Raw genomic sequence first — 15,768 nt, forward strand, 5'->3', positions numbered from 1 at the left:
TCTAAAAATCATAACTCTTTTATATTTTCATCCACAGACTAGTATGAGGGCTTGTTTTTTGCGCGACCAGTTGTCCTTTGTAATGACATCACTCATTATATCATAAAATGTATGGCGCAACCAAAAAACACTATTTTTGTGGGGAAATTAAAACGAAAAACGCAATTTTGCTCATTTTGGAAGGTTTCGTTTTCACGACGTACAATTTAAGGTAAAAATGACATGTGTTCTTTATTCTCTGGGTCAATACGATTAAAATGATACCCATTATTATATACTTTTATATTATTGTTGCGCTTAAAAAAAATCACAAACTTTTTAACCAAATTAGTACGTTTATAATCCCTTTATTTTGATGACCTATAACTTTTTTATTTTTCCGTATAAGCGGCAGTATGGGGGCTCATTTTTTGCGCCATGATCTGTACTTTTTTATGATACCACATTTGCATATAAAAAACTTTTAATACATTTTTTATAATTATTTTTTTAATAAAATGTATTAAAAAAAGTAGGAATTTTGGACTTTTTTAATTTTTTTTCGTTCACGCCGTTCACCGTACGGGATCATTAACATTTTATTTTAATAGTTCAGATATTTACGCACGCAGTGATACCAAATATGTCTATAAAAAATGTTTTTTACGCTTTTTGGGGGTAAAATAGGAAAAAACGGACGTTTTACTTTTTTATTGGGGGAGGGGATTTTTCACTTTTTTTTTACTTTTACTTTTACATTTTTTTTACATTTTTTTTTACACTTGAATAGTCCCCATAGGGGACTATTCATAGCAATACCATGATTGCTAATACTGATCTGTTCTATGTATAGGACATAGAACAGATCAGTGTTTTCGGTGATCTTCTGCTCTGGTCTGCTCGATCACAGACCAGAGCAGGAGACGCCGGGAGCCGCACGGAGGAAGGTGAGGGGACCTCCGTGCGGCGTTATGAATGATCGGATCCCCGCAGCAGCGCTGCGGGCGATCCGATCGTTCATTTTAATCGCGAACTGCCGCAGATGCCGGGATCTGTATTGATCCCGGCACCTGAGGGGTTAATGGCGGACGCCCGCGAGATCGCGGGCGTCGGCCATTGCCGGCGGGTCCCTGGCTGCGATCAGCAGCCGGGATCAGCCGCGCATGACACGGGCATCGCTCCGATGCCCGCGGTTATGCTTAGGATGTAAATGTACGTCCTGGTGCGTTAAGTACCACCTCACCAGGACGTACATTTACGTCCTGCGTCCTTAAGGGGTTAAAGGGGTACTCCAGTGGAAAACTTTTTTTTTTTTTTATTATTAACTAGTGCCAGAAAGTTAAACAGATTGGTAAATTGGTAAATTACTAAAATCTCAATCCTTCCAGTACTTATTAGCTGCTGAATACTACCAAGGAAATTCTTTATTTCTTGGAACACAGAGCTCTTTGCTGAATCACGAGCACAGTGCTCTCTGCTGACATCTCTGTCCATTTTAAGAACTGTCCAGAGTAGGAGAAAATCCCCATAGCAAACATCTGCTGCTCTGGACAGTTCCTAAAATGGACAGAGATGTCAGCAGAGAGCACTGTGCTCATGATGCCAGCAGAGAGCACTGTATTCAAAAAAGAAAACAATTTCCTCTGTAGTATTCAGCAGCTAATAAGTACTGGAAGGAATGAGATTTTTTAATAGAAGTAATTTACAAATCTGTTTAACTTTCTGGCACCAGTTGATTTAAATTTTTTTTTTCCACCTGAGTACCCCTTTAAGCCCGGCATGCTTACTGGACCTGTTTCAGTGGTTGTAGTGGCAGAGGGGTGTGGCTTGAAATGCAACATTTGCACCAAGAAAGAAAAAGAATATATATATATATATATATATATATATATATATATATATATATATATATATGTATATATATATATATATATATATATATATATATATATATATATATATAGTAATACAAATTAAGTATTTATAATAACCTGACTATAAATGATGAATATGCTCCAATATAAAAGATAAAATATTTGCCAAATCAATCAGACGGCATGAGCCACTGTGCAATATTCTGAGCATACCCCGACTGTCTGAACGGTGTTTATGTTGTATTACATGAGATTAATCAATCTGGCCCATTAAGATAATGTGGTGAATTGTGTCAGATGACAAGTTCAGCTCTGCTACATCTGGATCACCTTGAAGATTACCTACCATCCCCCGTCATTGTCACTCTTCTTACAGTACCCTATGCGGTTCCATTATACAGCATGGACTCATTCAGTAAGATGCTCTGATAGAATCTTAGTAACCATGGTTACATAACCTGTATACTGTATATATCCATCCATACCTGCACACTGAGAAATAGTCGTAGTCAGCAAATCTGTGCTGGAGGGGGCGGTCGCCTCTGCTCCGGTACAGTATCATCATGCTTCTCTATCGGGGTCTCTACACCCTTTATGTGCCATAGACCCCCTTAAAGGAGTAGTCCAGTAGTGAACAAGTGGTGAATAACTTATCCCCTATCCTAAGGATAGGGGATAAGTTGCAGATCGTGGGGGGTCCGACCGCTGGGGCCCCCTGCGATCTCCTGTATGGGGCACCGGCAGCCCGCGCGAAGGGGGCGTGTCAACCCCGCACGAAGCGGCGGCTGACACGCCCCCTCAATACAACTCTATGGCAGAGCTGGAGCGCTGCCTTCGGCAATCTCCGGCTCTGCCATAGCGATGTATTGAGGGGGCGTGTCAGCCGCCGCTTCGTGCGGGGGTCGACACCCACTATCTGGCCGGAGAGCCTGGCCCCAGCAGTCGGACCGCCTGCGATCTCAAACTTATCCCCTATCCTTAGGATAGGGGATAAGTTTTTCACCACTGGACTACCCCTTTAAGGTAGAGGAAGGTCTGATGGTCAATGTGAATAGTGTTCAGTGAAAATTATATCTTAGGGCAGTGTTTCCCAACCGGGGTGCCTCCAGCTGTTACAAAACTACAACTCCCAGCATGCCCGGACAGCCTTCGGCTGTCCGGGCATGCTGGGAGTTGTAGTTTTGCATCAGCTGGAGGCACCCTGGTTGGGAAACACTGTCTTAGGGTATGTCAGATATCCATATATGTTCTATAATTCGGCTTCCCAGTGACAAATATTTATGGCACAGCCATGGGTTATACATTATGGAGAAACATGTGGTAAGCTTGTTGGGGTATAGGGTATATGGTGTGTAGCTGTGCAGTGATGAAAGGGTGCTGGTTTAACCCTTAACTGTCGTGACACCAGGGTGAGGGCTCCTCAATATATACTTGTCCTATCGCCACCCGTCCCAAGAACGATAGGGAGGAATAAATGATTGTCCACGACCGGATATTCAGAGAACTGTAGGAAACTTTACTGCAGATTTTATGCAGAGGTAAAACAGGAACAGTCTTTACAGACTGACAATAGGTATACCTTCAGTTTATTTATGTGTCTACCTGTTCGCTGGATATAATGAAAACACTGACCACTTCTAGCTTTTGCTGGACAACTGGGGGGTCGGCCACAGCGTTTATTTATTAACCATTAAAATAAACCATTTATATCCAAACTTCTGATTGAACACTCTCGGAGGTAAGCGGTCAGCCGGCCGCCCTCTTTGATGGGCATCACACTCTACTCTCCAGGAAAATCTCCTCCAAATTTCTCCTCCGTCACGCTGTGACAGCCTAAAAGAGAACAACGTTAAAACGGGGAACCAAACCACAACCCGCTCCCAAGGTCACAAAGACCCAACAGGCACCATTCAGCCGAACAGCCCTAAAAGTCACAGACTCTCCTATAACCAAGGAATAAAAACACCGACAATTTTTTTTTGTTTTTTTTACACATCAACTATTACAAATATATATATATATTTTTTATATATATAAAAACTAAAACATAACGTAAAAAGGGGTGGGTGGGCGGGAATCTTCACACTTGCCGGGGACTCCACAAAGAGGAAGCCAGAAGCCCAGGCAACACATTTATCCCCTATTTTCTACTCCTCCCCTTCCTGTTGACCTAGCCTATCCCTGTACTCCTACACCTAAGTCCCACCCCTACTCCTCCAGCTCCTCATTCAATTTATTTTTTAACTCTATTTTAACCCCCCTTGTCAGTCTGAGATGCCGCCTCCTAAACGGCGCGGCGTCGAACATATGTACAGTCTATGAAGATCCTGTGAGTCTAAGCTCTGGAGATTGATTTACGCTGTTCCGCTGGATTTAGGGGATTGTTTTTAGGTCCAGCAGTAACGCTAGCTTTAGCAGTGATTTGAATTAGTAACTCATGGTTAGTAAGTTGCGGGATTGTTAGGCTTCAGGCCTGGTTTTGTCTTGTAAGTCGCATGGCAGCTCCCTTATATGGGCAGGGGCTGGCCTTGAGCTGATTGGTTCATCTCAACTGTCAGTCCTTCACACAAAGGATTATGGTAGAACATGTGACTACTCACGTGACCTGGAAGGTCCTTTAACATACCATCACAGTAGAAACATTAGTCATGTGACCTAAGGTCCTGCAAACACTATACAGATCAATACATTACACTAATTATATAGATCTAACACATATAATTAAGGAATGAAGAGGTGACTAGAGGTTATCTCAGCAAGCGGACACCAACGGTACCAAGGAACTCTGACTTTAGGGACCGAGCGCACAAGGTACAGTATGAAATAAAGTAACGGGACACCACAAACATATGAAAGGGGTACTCCCGTGGAATTTTTTTTTTTTTTTTTAGATCAACTGGTGCCAGAAAGTTAAACAGATTTGTAAATTACTTCTGTTAAAAAATCTTAATCCTTCCCGTACTTTTTAGGGGCTGTAAACTACAGAGGATATGTTTTTCTTTTGGGATTTCTCTTATGTCACGACCACGGTGCTCTCTGCTAACCTCTGCTGTCCATTTTAGGAACTGTCCAGAGCAGGAGAAAATCCCCATAGCAAACATATGCTTCTCTGGACAGTTCCTAAAATGGACAGCAGAGGTCAGCAGAGAGCACTGTGATCATGACATAAGAGAAAACTAAAAAGTAAAACATTTCCTCTGAAGGATACAGCCCCTAAAAAGTACTGGAAGGATTAAGATTTTTTAATAGAAGTAGTTTACAAATCTGTTTAACTTTCTGGCACCAGTTGATTAAAAAGAAAAAAAGTTTTCCACGGTAGTACCCCTTTAACCCCCTCCCGCTATAGGATGTATGCATACGTCCAATCATCCGACATGTTCGTGCATTTGGATGTATGCATACGTCCTAGCGATCTCCGCCACTGCCGCGGGCAGCGCAGGAGATCGGTGATGGAACCCGGCTGTTAATCACAGCCGGAGTCCCACCACAGCTGCGATCGCGCCTTTCCCTAACCCCCTAGATGCCGTGATCAATCCTGATAACTGCATCTATGGTGTTGACAGGGGGAACGCTCTCCCCCTGTTCTCCAACAGCGGCATCACGATACAATCGTGGGTCGCCGTTAGTTGCTATGGCAGCAGGAGGTCAGATCATGACCTCCTGTCTGACTGCTACGGAAGCCTGTGAGATCCAGCCAGAGGCTGTACAGTGTGCAGCTCATCAGGTCATACTGTGCTGCAGTACAAATGTATTGCCACGTCAGTAATGACATGTACTATAAAACTTTAATGTAAATTAACCCGCGCGGTGAATGCCATAAAAAAAAAAAAACATCAAAAAAAGCTCAAAATTCGCCAATTTTGGTACAAATAGCGGAATTAAAAAGATCAAAAGGTAGCATGTAGCAATAAAAAGTAGAGCTCATCCTGCAAAAATTAAGCCCTTACTCAATGGTGTCGGACGAAAAATAAAAAAGTTACGGCTGTTGGAAAATGAATGGAAAAAGAACATAGAAAGCTATATAAAATTGGTATCGCCATAATTGTACTGACCCACAGAATAAATATAACATCACTTTTACTGCACAGTGTACACTATAAAAAAAAATTTAAAAAAATTAAAACTCCATAAATTTTCCAGTTTTTCACAATATTTTGAGGTTTTTCACAAAAAATGCTGCATGTGTCAACAAAAATGCACCACTTATATAAAGTACAATATGTCACGAAAAAACAATCTCAGAATCGCTCTGCTCAGAAAAAGCATTCTAAAGTTATTACCATTTAAAGAGATACATGTAAAATTGAAAAAAAAGAGCCTGGTCATTGAGGTAAAAAATGGGTCCGTCCTTAACCCCTTAAGGACGCAGGACGTACTCAAATGGCCCATTTTCCGAGTCCTTAAGGACTCAGGACGTTTGAGTACATCCTGTCAAATCCCGGCCCCTCGCCGCTAGCCGGAGGGGAGCCGGTGCCCGATGCCTGCTGAAATCGTTCAGCAGGCATCGGGGCATATCGCCCAGGGGGGTCATTATGCCCCCCCATGTCGGCGATGGCCGCAGATCGCTGGACAATTCAGTCTAGCGATCTGCGGCAGATTCCGGGTCAATCGGGTCTCCAGTGACCCGGAATTACAGGCTGTTCGGGGCCGTCTCCGACGGCCCCGAACAGCCAGAGCCTGCATGGGTGAGGTGGCACTGGTGCCACCTCACGATCGCCCTGATTCGTCGTCCGGATTACCGGCCGACCAATCAGGGCGCCTGCTGCGGGTGTCACTCCCGCAACCCGCTCCGCCCCTCTTCCGGAGGACGTGAGCGGGTGCGGGACGTGCACCCCAGGTGCTGGGGACCCCGATCCCCGGCGTCCCTGTTGGGATCGGGGCCCCAGGAGCAGCGGCGGCGGCGACGAGGGACTGACCTGTGCGGCGAGGATCGTTGGAGGTGAGTGACAGCATCCTGCTGTTGCTTAGCAACAGCTCCCAGCATGCAAAAAGGGCATGCTGGGAGCTGTAGTTATGCAACAGCAGGAGGCAGACCACCACAACTCCCAGCATGCCCTTATGGGCATGCTGGGACTTGTAGTTTTGCAACAGCTGGAGGCACATTTTTTCTATGGAAAAGTGTACCTTCAGCTGTTGTGTAACTACAACTCCCAGCTTGCACCAACAGCTAAAGTGCATGCTGGGAGTTGTAGTAGTACATCTGCTGGTTGCATAACTACAACTCCCAGCATGCCCGTTGGCTGTCGGTGACTGCTGGGAGTTGTAGTTTTGCAACAGCTGAAGGCACACTGAGTTATGTAGCAAACCAGTGTGTCTCCAGCTGTTGCATAACTACAGTCCCCAGCATCCCCAGCCAAAGTAGTATGCCTCCAGCTGTTGCATAACTACAAGACCCAGCATGCCCTTCCGCTGTCCGTACATGCTGGGGGTTGTAGCTTTTGCAACAGCTGAAGGCACACTGGTTGCAAAACACTGAGTTTGTTACCAAACTCTGTGTTTCACAACCAGTGTGCCTCCAGCTGTTGCAAAACTACAACTCCCAGCATGCACTGATAGACCGTACATGCTGGGAGTTGTAGTTTTGCAACAGCTGGATGTCCCCCCCCCCCAATGTGAATGTACAGGGTACACTCACATGGGCGGAGGATTACAGTAAGTATCCGGCTGCAAGTTTGAGCTGCGGCTCAAACTGCCAGCGTGAAACTACTGTGAACCCCCGCCCGTGTGACTGTACCCTAAAAACACTACACTACACTAACACACAATAAAATAAAAACTAAAAATCACTACATATACACATTCCCCTACACAGCCCCCCTCCCCAATAAAAATGAAAAACGTCTGGTACGCCACTGTTTCCAAAACGGAGCCTCCAGCTGTTGCAAAACAACTACTCCCAGTATTGCCAGATAGCCGTTGACTGTCCAGGCATGCTGGGAGTTTTACAACAGCTGGAGACACCCTGTTTGGGAATCACTGGCGTAGAATACCCCTATATCCACCCCTATGCAAGTCCCTAATTTAGGCCTCAAATGCGCATGGCGCTCTCACTTTGGAGCCCTGTCGTATTTCAAGGCAACAGTTTAGGGTCACATATGGGGTATCGCCGTACTCGGGAGAAATTGTGTTACAAATTTTGGGGGGTATTTTCTGCTTTTACCCTTTTTAAAAATGTAAAATTTTTGGGAAAAGAGGCATTTTAGGTAAAAAAAAAAAAAATTTTTACATATGCAAAAGTCGTGAAACACCTGTGGGGTATTAAGGTTCACTTAACCCCTTGTTACGTTCCCCGAGGGGTCTAATTTCTAAAATGGTATGCCATGTGTTTTTTTTTTTTGCTGTCCTGGCACCATAGGGGCTTCCTAAATGCGGCATGCCCTCAGAGCAAAATTTGCTTTCAAAAAGCCAAATGTGACTCCTTCTCTTCTGAGACCTGTAGTGCGCCAGCAGAGCACTTTTCACCCCCATATGGGGCGTTTTCTGAATCGGGAGAAATTGGGCTTCAAATTTTGGGGGGTATTTTCTGCTTTAACCCTTTGTAAAAATGTACATTTTTTGGGAAACCAAGCATTTTAGGTAAATTTTTTTTTTTTTTTACATATGCAAAAGTTTTGAAACCCCTGTGGGGTATTAAGGTTCACTTTACCCCTTGTTACGTTCCCCAAGGGGTCTAGTTTCCAAAATGGTATGCCATGTGGGGTTTTTTTCTGTCCTGGCACCATAGGGGCTTCCTAAATGCGGCATGCCCCCAGAGCAAAATTTCCTTCAAAAAAGCCAAATGTGACTCCTTCTCTTCTGAGACCTGTAGTGCGCCAGCAGAGCACTTTTCACCCCCATATGGGGTGTTTTCTGAATCGGGAGAAATTGGGCTTTAAATTTTAGGGGGTATTTTCTGCTTTAACCCTTTGTAAAAATGTAAATTTTTTGTGAAACCAAGCATTTTAGGTAAATTTTTTTTTTTTTTTACATATGCAAAAGTTGTGAAACCCTTTGGGGTATTAAGGTTCACTTTACCGATTTTTACGTTCCACAAGGGGTCTAGTTTCCAAAATGGTATGCCATGTGGGGTTTTTTGCTGTCCTGGCACCATAGGGGCTTCCTAAATGTGGCATGCCCCCAGAGCAAAATTTCCTTCAAAAAAGCCAAATGTGACTCCTTCTCTTCTGAGACCTGTAGTGCGCCAGCAGAGCACTTTTCACCCCCATATGGGGTGTTTTCTGAATCGGGAGAAATTGAGCTTCAAATTTTGGGGGGTATTTTCTGCTATTACCCTTTTTAAAAATGTAAAACTTTTGGGAAACCAAGCATTTTAGGGAATTTTTTTTTTTTTTTTTTACGTATGCAAAAGTCGTGAATCACCTGTGGGGTATTAAGGTTTACTTTACCCCTTGTTATGTTCCCCAAGGGATCCAGTTTCCAAAATGGTATGCCATGTGGTTTTTTTGCTGTTCTGGCACCATAGGGGCTTCCTAAATGTGACATGCCCCCCAAAAACCATTTGTCGCTCCTTCCCTTCTGAGCCCTCTACTGTGCCCGCCGAACAATTAACATAGACATATGAGGTATGTGCTTACTTGAGAGAAATTGGGTTTCAAATACAAGTAAAAATTTTCTCCTTTTTACCCCTTGTAAAAATTCAAAAATTGGGTCTACAAGAACATGCGAGTGTAAAAAATGAAGATTGTGAATTTTCTCCTTCACTTTGCTGCTATTCCTGTGAAACACCTAAAGGGTTAAAACGCTGACTGAATGTCATTTGGAATACTTTGGGGGGTGCAGTTTTTATAATGTGGTCTTTTATGGGGTATTTCTAATATGAAGACCCTTCAAATCCACTTCAAACCTGAACTGGTCCCTGAAAAAAAGAGAGTTTCAAAATTTTGTGAAAAATTGGAAAATTGCTGCTGAACTTTGAAGCCCTCTGGTGTCTTCCAAAAGTAAAAACACTTCAATTTTATGATGCAAACATAAAGTAGACATATTGTATATGTGAATAAAAAAAAAATTATTTTGAATATCCATTGTCCTTACAAGCATAGAGCTTCAAAGTTAGAAAAATGCAAAATTTTCAAATTTTTCATCAAATTTTGGGATTTTTCACCAAGAAAGGATGCACGTTACCACAAAATTTTACCACTATGTTAAAGTAGAATATGTCACGAAAAAACAATCTCGGAATCAGATTGATAACTAAAAGCATCCCAGAGTTATTAATGTTTAAAGTGACAGTGGTCAGAATTGCAAAAAATGAGTCCTTAAGGTGAAAAAGGGCTCAGTCCTTAAGGGGTTAAAGGGTTAAGGACCCGGGGTTTTTCCGTTTTTGCATTTTCGTTTTTTCCTCCTTACCTTTAATACCACATATGTTTATTTTTATTTTTTTTACACAGTTTTTTTTTTTTTTTTATGGGAAAAGGGGGGTGATTCAAACTTTTATTAGGGAAGGGGTTAAATGATCTTTATTCACTTTTTTTTCACTTTTTTTTTTGCAGGAGCTATAACACTGCACACCCTGATCTTTTACATTGATCAGTGGTTTCTCATAAGAAACCACTGATCGATGATTCTGCCTCTTGACTGCTCATGCCTTGATCTCAGGCACTGAGCAGTCATTCAGCGATTGGACAGCATGGAGGCAGGTAGGGATGTAAGCTGTTCGGGATGCCGCGATCTCGCCGCGGCGATCCCGGGGGCCCCAGCGCTCGGACCCCCCGCGATCTATAACTTATTCTCTATCCTTCGGATACGGGATAAGTTATATTGCACTACAGATGTCCTTTAAGACATCTACTCAACCACCTCCAGGAGCTTTTAGGACATCTCATTCTACATCCATTGTTATTCCGGTGGAAAACACATTTTTTCAAATCGACTGGTTCCAGAAAGTTATACAGATTTGTAAATTACTTCTATTAAAAAATCTTAATCCTTTCAGTACTTATCAGCTGCTGTATGCTCCACAGGAAGTTGTATTTCTTGCTGGAATTCTTTTCTGTCTGACCACAGTGCTCTCTGCTGACACCTCTGTCCATGTCAGGAACTGTCCAGAGTACAAGCAAATCCCCATAGCAAACCTAATGTTAGATTCACCGCAGTCAACTGGAACTCGGGAGGTAGTAGATCCGCTGGACCACAGTAGTCTGGAACACGAGAGGTGGTAAATCCGCTGGACCTGTGTGGCTGATGACTCAGGCCATGCCAGGCAGCGGAGTCTAAGGTGCTGCTGGTTTTCACCGGAGCCCGCCAAAAAGCGGAATGGTCTTGCTGCGGCAGGTGGCACCCAGGTCGCTACCCCTGGCACAACTCGACCACACAGGCGGCTGAGGTGAAGCAAGGCACAGAAGGGATGAGACAGGACTTAGTCAGGATAGTAGGAGGTCAGGGCAGGTGGCACAGGAGCAAAGTCAGGAACATAGCAGTAGGTCAATGGGCAGGTGGCAAGGAACACAGTCAGGTCACGGAATGCAAGGTCTGGTACACAGCAAGGAAAAACAGAGTAACGCTTTCACTAAGATACTGGGGCAAACAAAGATCCGGCAGAGGTATGTGGGAGGTGCACAAACATATAACCGAACAGGTGAAGCACATGATTATGGGCATACTGGCCCTTTAAATCTCATAGCTCAGGCGCGTGTGTGCCCTAGGAGGTTGGGGCATGCGCGCCGGTGCTGAGAGATGGTGGCAGAGGGCAAAGGTGAGAGATGGGCTGGGACTCGCATGCGGGCGTGTCCCGCGATGCGAATCTCAGCCCCGTCGGCTGGGGACATGAGAGGGGAGTGTGTAACAAGGATCCTGCGCTGGACAGTTCCTGATACGGACAGAGGTGTCAGCAGAGAGCACTGTGGTCAGACAGAAAAAAAAGTCCGGAAAGAAATACAACTTCTGGAGCATACAGCAGCTGATAAGTACTGGAAGGGTTAAGATTGTTTTATAGAAGTAATTTACAAATCTGTTTAACTTTCTGGCACCAGTTGATTTGAAAAAATGTGTTTTCCACCGGAGTACCCCTTTAATACAAGGTTGGTCCCTCTCCCCCTTATACCAGCTTCCACTCTTCTGAGAAGACCTTCTACAAGATTTTGGTGTTGTCTTTGGGAATTTTTGCCCATTCGTCCAGAAGACCATTTGTAAGGTTCTGATGTTGAATGAGAGGACACGGCTCACAATTACCATTCTAGGATGGGGTTGAGGTGAGGACTCTCTGCGGCCTGTCAGGTTGTTCCAGCCAAGACTCCCCCTTCACGCCTTTATGGGGCTTTCTTTGCGCACTGGGGCACAGTCATAGTGGAACTGAAAACGGTTGGGCCCTAAATGCTCCCAAGAGATGGAAATGACAATTGTCCAGAATGTCTTGGTGCTGAAACATTAAGATTTCCCTTCACTGGAACGAAGAGGCCTAGGCCGATACCTAAAAAATAACCCATAGTGTTATCCCTCCTCCACCAATCGGTACAGCTGACACAATGCAGTCAGGCAGGCTATGTTCTCCTGGAATTAAGGGGGTTATCCATCATAAGGTGACTTAATAGTACTTACTTGCCAGGCATTAATGGACATGCTAAGAAGGGTCTGTGCTTATCTTGGAGTTAAATGGCCACTGTCACCAAAAATATATTTTTCAAAAACAATAGAAAATAAGTATTATATATATCTATAGTATATATAGTATAATATCTCTAATACTATTTCATAATTTTTTTTCACAGTTTCCCTTAGAAAACTGCTTCTATAAAAGTGGCCACTAGGGGTCCTCACAAAATGTCCCACACCTGTTACTTACTGGTCTTTCGGACATTAGCAACATCAGCTAGACGGTGGGAACACAGGAAGTGAGAGTGAGGCTTTACAAGCCTGTGTGTGCTCCTTGTGTGAGGATCTCTGAACACACAGAGAGCGGGCAGTGTGTGAGCTCCTGTGATTGGCTGAGAGGAGGCCACACCCCTTCACACCTCCCCAGCTCTCAGCAGCATCGAGAGAGAGGAGAATGATTCAGTGCACAGCTCCGTACATAGCTTAGAGGAGAAGAAGGAGCAAGTGTGACAGCATGTTCACCCTCATACAGCAGCATGTACACCAATAGTAAGGAGATGGGGTTTGTTACAGTGTGTTGTGGTGAGCCACGGGGTATGCGGGGAGGTGTAAGGGGCAGATGGTGTTGCCCAGGGGTAGATGGTATTAGCCCCTTTGTGTTTGTGACGCCAGGGAGTGGTTTTCCCATATGACCACCCAAAGGTAGTACCGCTAGTCCTAGGTCAGGCAGGGGCAATAAAGAGTCCAAGGCCAGGTTAAGGGTAATGGTAGCTTTTACTGAGGTTAGACAGGTGGTACAGTCTATACAGTTCGGCCAGTATCCCAGAGAGGTGGCCAGTGACACAGAGAGACCTTGCAGGCTTGCTGGGACTTGCTGTAGGTAGAATAACTAAAATGCAGGCCACAGTGACTAGACAGTAGACTTGAATTGAGTCACTTGATGACTGACTATTAGAAGATTTGAGCTTACTTGCAATTGACAGGTGGCTGCAGACTTTAGGCACGAGGCCTCCAGTGGCTGGACACAGGCACTGGGACACATGACTGGACTTGACCTCAGCAGGAAGACAATCAAGAAGAGAGATGGCAGCTCTTCCCTTCCTTAGGCTTCTTTCACACTACAAAATTGCTCCGTTTTAAAGATCCGTACGAAGTTCCGTCTGAAAATCAGTTGTAAAACGGTAGTTACAAAATCCTATACGGCCGTTAGAAAATCCCATTTTTTCTAACGGCCCACTATTTCTCCAGTTACTATCTTCCGTCACAATATAACGGCCGTTATTAATAACGGGCTATAACGGGTTAAAACGGCTATTAGAAAAATCCCATAGACTATAATGGGATTTTCTAACGGCCGTATGGGATTTTGTAACTGCCGTTTTACAGCCGATTTTCAGACAGAACTTCCAATGGATCTTCAAAACGGAGTAATTTTGTAGTGTGAAAGGGGCCTTATAAAAGGGGGACTGTGCAAGGAGCCCATAGGTTACTAGCGTTCTCTGGGTAACAATACAATCATATGACTTAAACGTGACATAATCTTGTGACTAACAAAACAGGTTCTTTACTCTTTCATGTGAAAACTTATAAACACAGGGGGAGACACTGCAGGGGAGCCCCGGGGACATATAGGGACTCAACCTGACAGGACTGTATGACCATATCCCATACTGGGACACCACAAACCCCACTACTTGAGTATAGTCACCCTCGACGTCCATCCTGGAAGGCTTGAGGAGCGAAGCGGCCACTCAAAGACATTTGAATGGACTGTGATGTAGAGAGTGCTACAGCCCTAATGTACATTAGATATGTGTACATGAATTTTATGTGTACTTATGGACTATGTGTAGTACACAACTTTAACTTGAATGTACATGGTGTTAGTCCTTGTATCATGTGGGTAGCTGACCCTGCGTAGACTGTTGGGATCTACACAGCACCACCTCTTGCGACTCAGGAACGCTTTTCTCTTCGGGAGCTCTAGACATTACTGGAGTGATAGAGGACTCTTGAAGATCCATTTCCAGAACTGGAGCTGATTCTGGACTATCTGGACTTGGGCTGTCTGGCAGAGATACTGGAGACCTAGAAACCAGAGTGTAGACTGGTGCCAATGGTGACAGGACTTGAGCTGGCGAGGTGACTCGAGTTTGTTGCATCGGCCCCTGAGATGGTATGATACTGAAGATTGCAGGTTGACTGGGAGAGAACATGGGGACATCCATGGATGGGTGGATCCCCTTTCCAGGCACATGCTCCCTCGCAGGTTTGACAGCTGGTGGAGGAGGTACAGGAGGTCCGGGCAGGTCTTCTTTACAACATAACTTTATCCGGTTATGGGGAACGACTTGTGGCTCATACCCAGGTTTCTGGGCCACGTACACATCTGAGTCTGGGTAGGGTACGGCCGTCACCATATAGGGCTCCATTTCCCAGATGGAGTCAAGTTTGTGGGTCCTCGGGAACTTCTGCAGCCAGACCTTGTCACCTAACTGAAGGGGTTTGGCAGAGGCATCATGGTTGTAGTCTTGCTGTTGCCTTTGCTGAGCCTCGCCTATCTTTTTATTGACAATCTCCTTTGCTTCCTGGATGCTATGTTTGATGGTCAGAGAGCCACTCCATAGAGGCTTGCGGAGAGTTGTTGAAGGGAGCTTGGAGTCCAAACGTCCTGTCTTTTGGCAGCTACCTGTGTCAACCCATCATCAAGTAGAACGAGATGTATCCAGTAGAATAGTGGACTGTGTTATTATAAATTTCCAGCAATTTGGGCAACAACAGGGCCACTCTTCATGCTTTGACACGGACTCTGCTCGCAGCATGTGGATAAAAACTTGATTTGTGTGCTCACAGAGCCCACACCCTTAAGGTTGATAAGCAGTAGTCTGAAGTTTCTTGCAGGCAAGAAACTGACACAGCTCCTGGAAGAGTTAGGCCTCGAAGGCCATTCCTCGATCCTTTAGGACAAACTTCAGACACCCAAGGATTTGCACCCAATGAGAGTAAAGCATCTGGGCTGTGGTCTTGGCTGTGAGGTCTTTAACTGGCACTACGACAACCCACTTGGAGTAGTGATCCACCATGGTGAGAGCATAAGTGTACCTGGACCGGGTAGGAGACAACTTAACATGGTCTAGCATGACCAACGGGTTAGGCCCTTAATTCTGGATGGAATGGAGGGGTGCTCTTGCATCTTTGCACCCGTTCTTGTTGACGTTGCAGACGGCACACTCATTGCACCATTTCTCGATGTCGCTCCGCATTCCGATCCAATAGAACCTTCATCTGACAGTAGCCTCGGTCTTGTGGACCCCAAGGTGTACCGACTGATCATGGTATGCGTTGAGGACCATTGCCGTGTCTCTTTGGGGAACCAGAATCTGATGAA

This window comes from Hyla sarda, chromosome 2 (assembly GCF_029499605.1).
Source record: "Hyla sarda isolate aHylSar1 chromosome 2, aHylSar1.hap1, whole genome shotgun sequence".
Taxonomy (NCBI): domain Eukaryota; kingdom Metazoa; phylum Chordata; class Amphibia; order Anura; family Hylidae; genus Hyla; species Hyla sarda.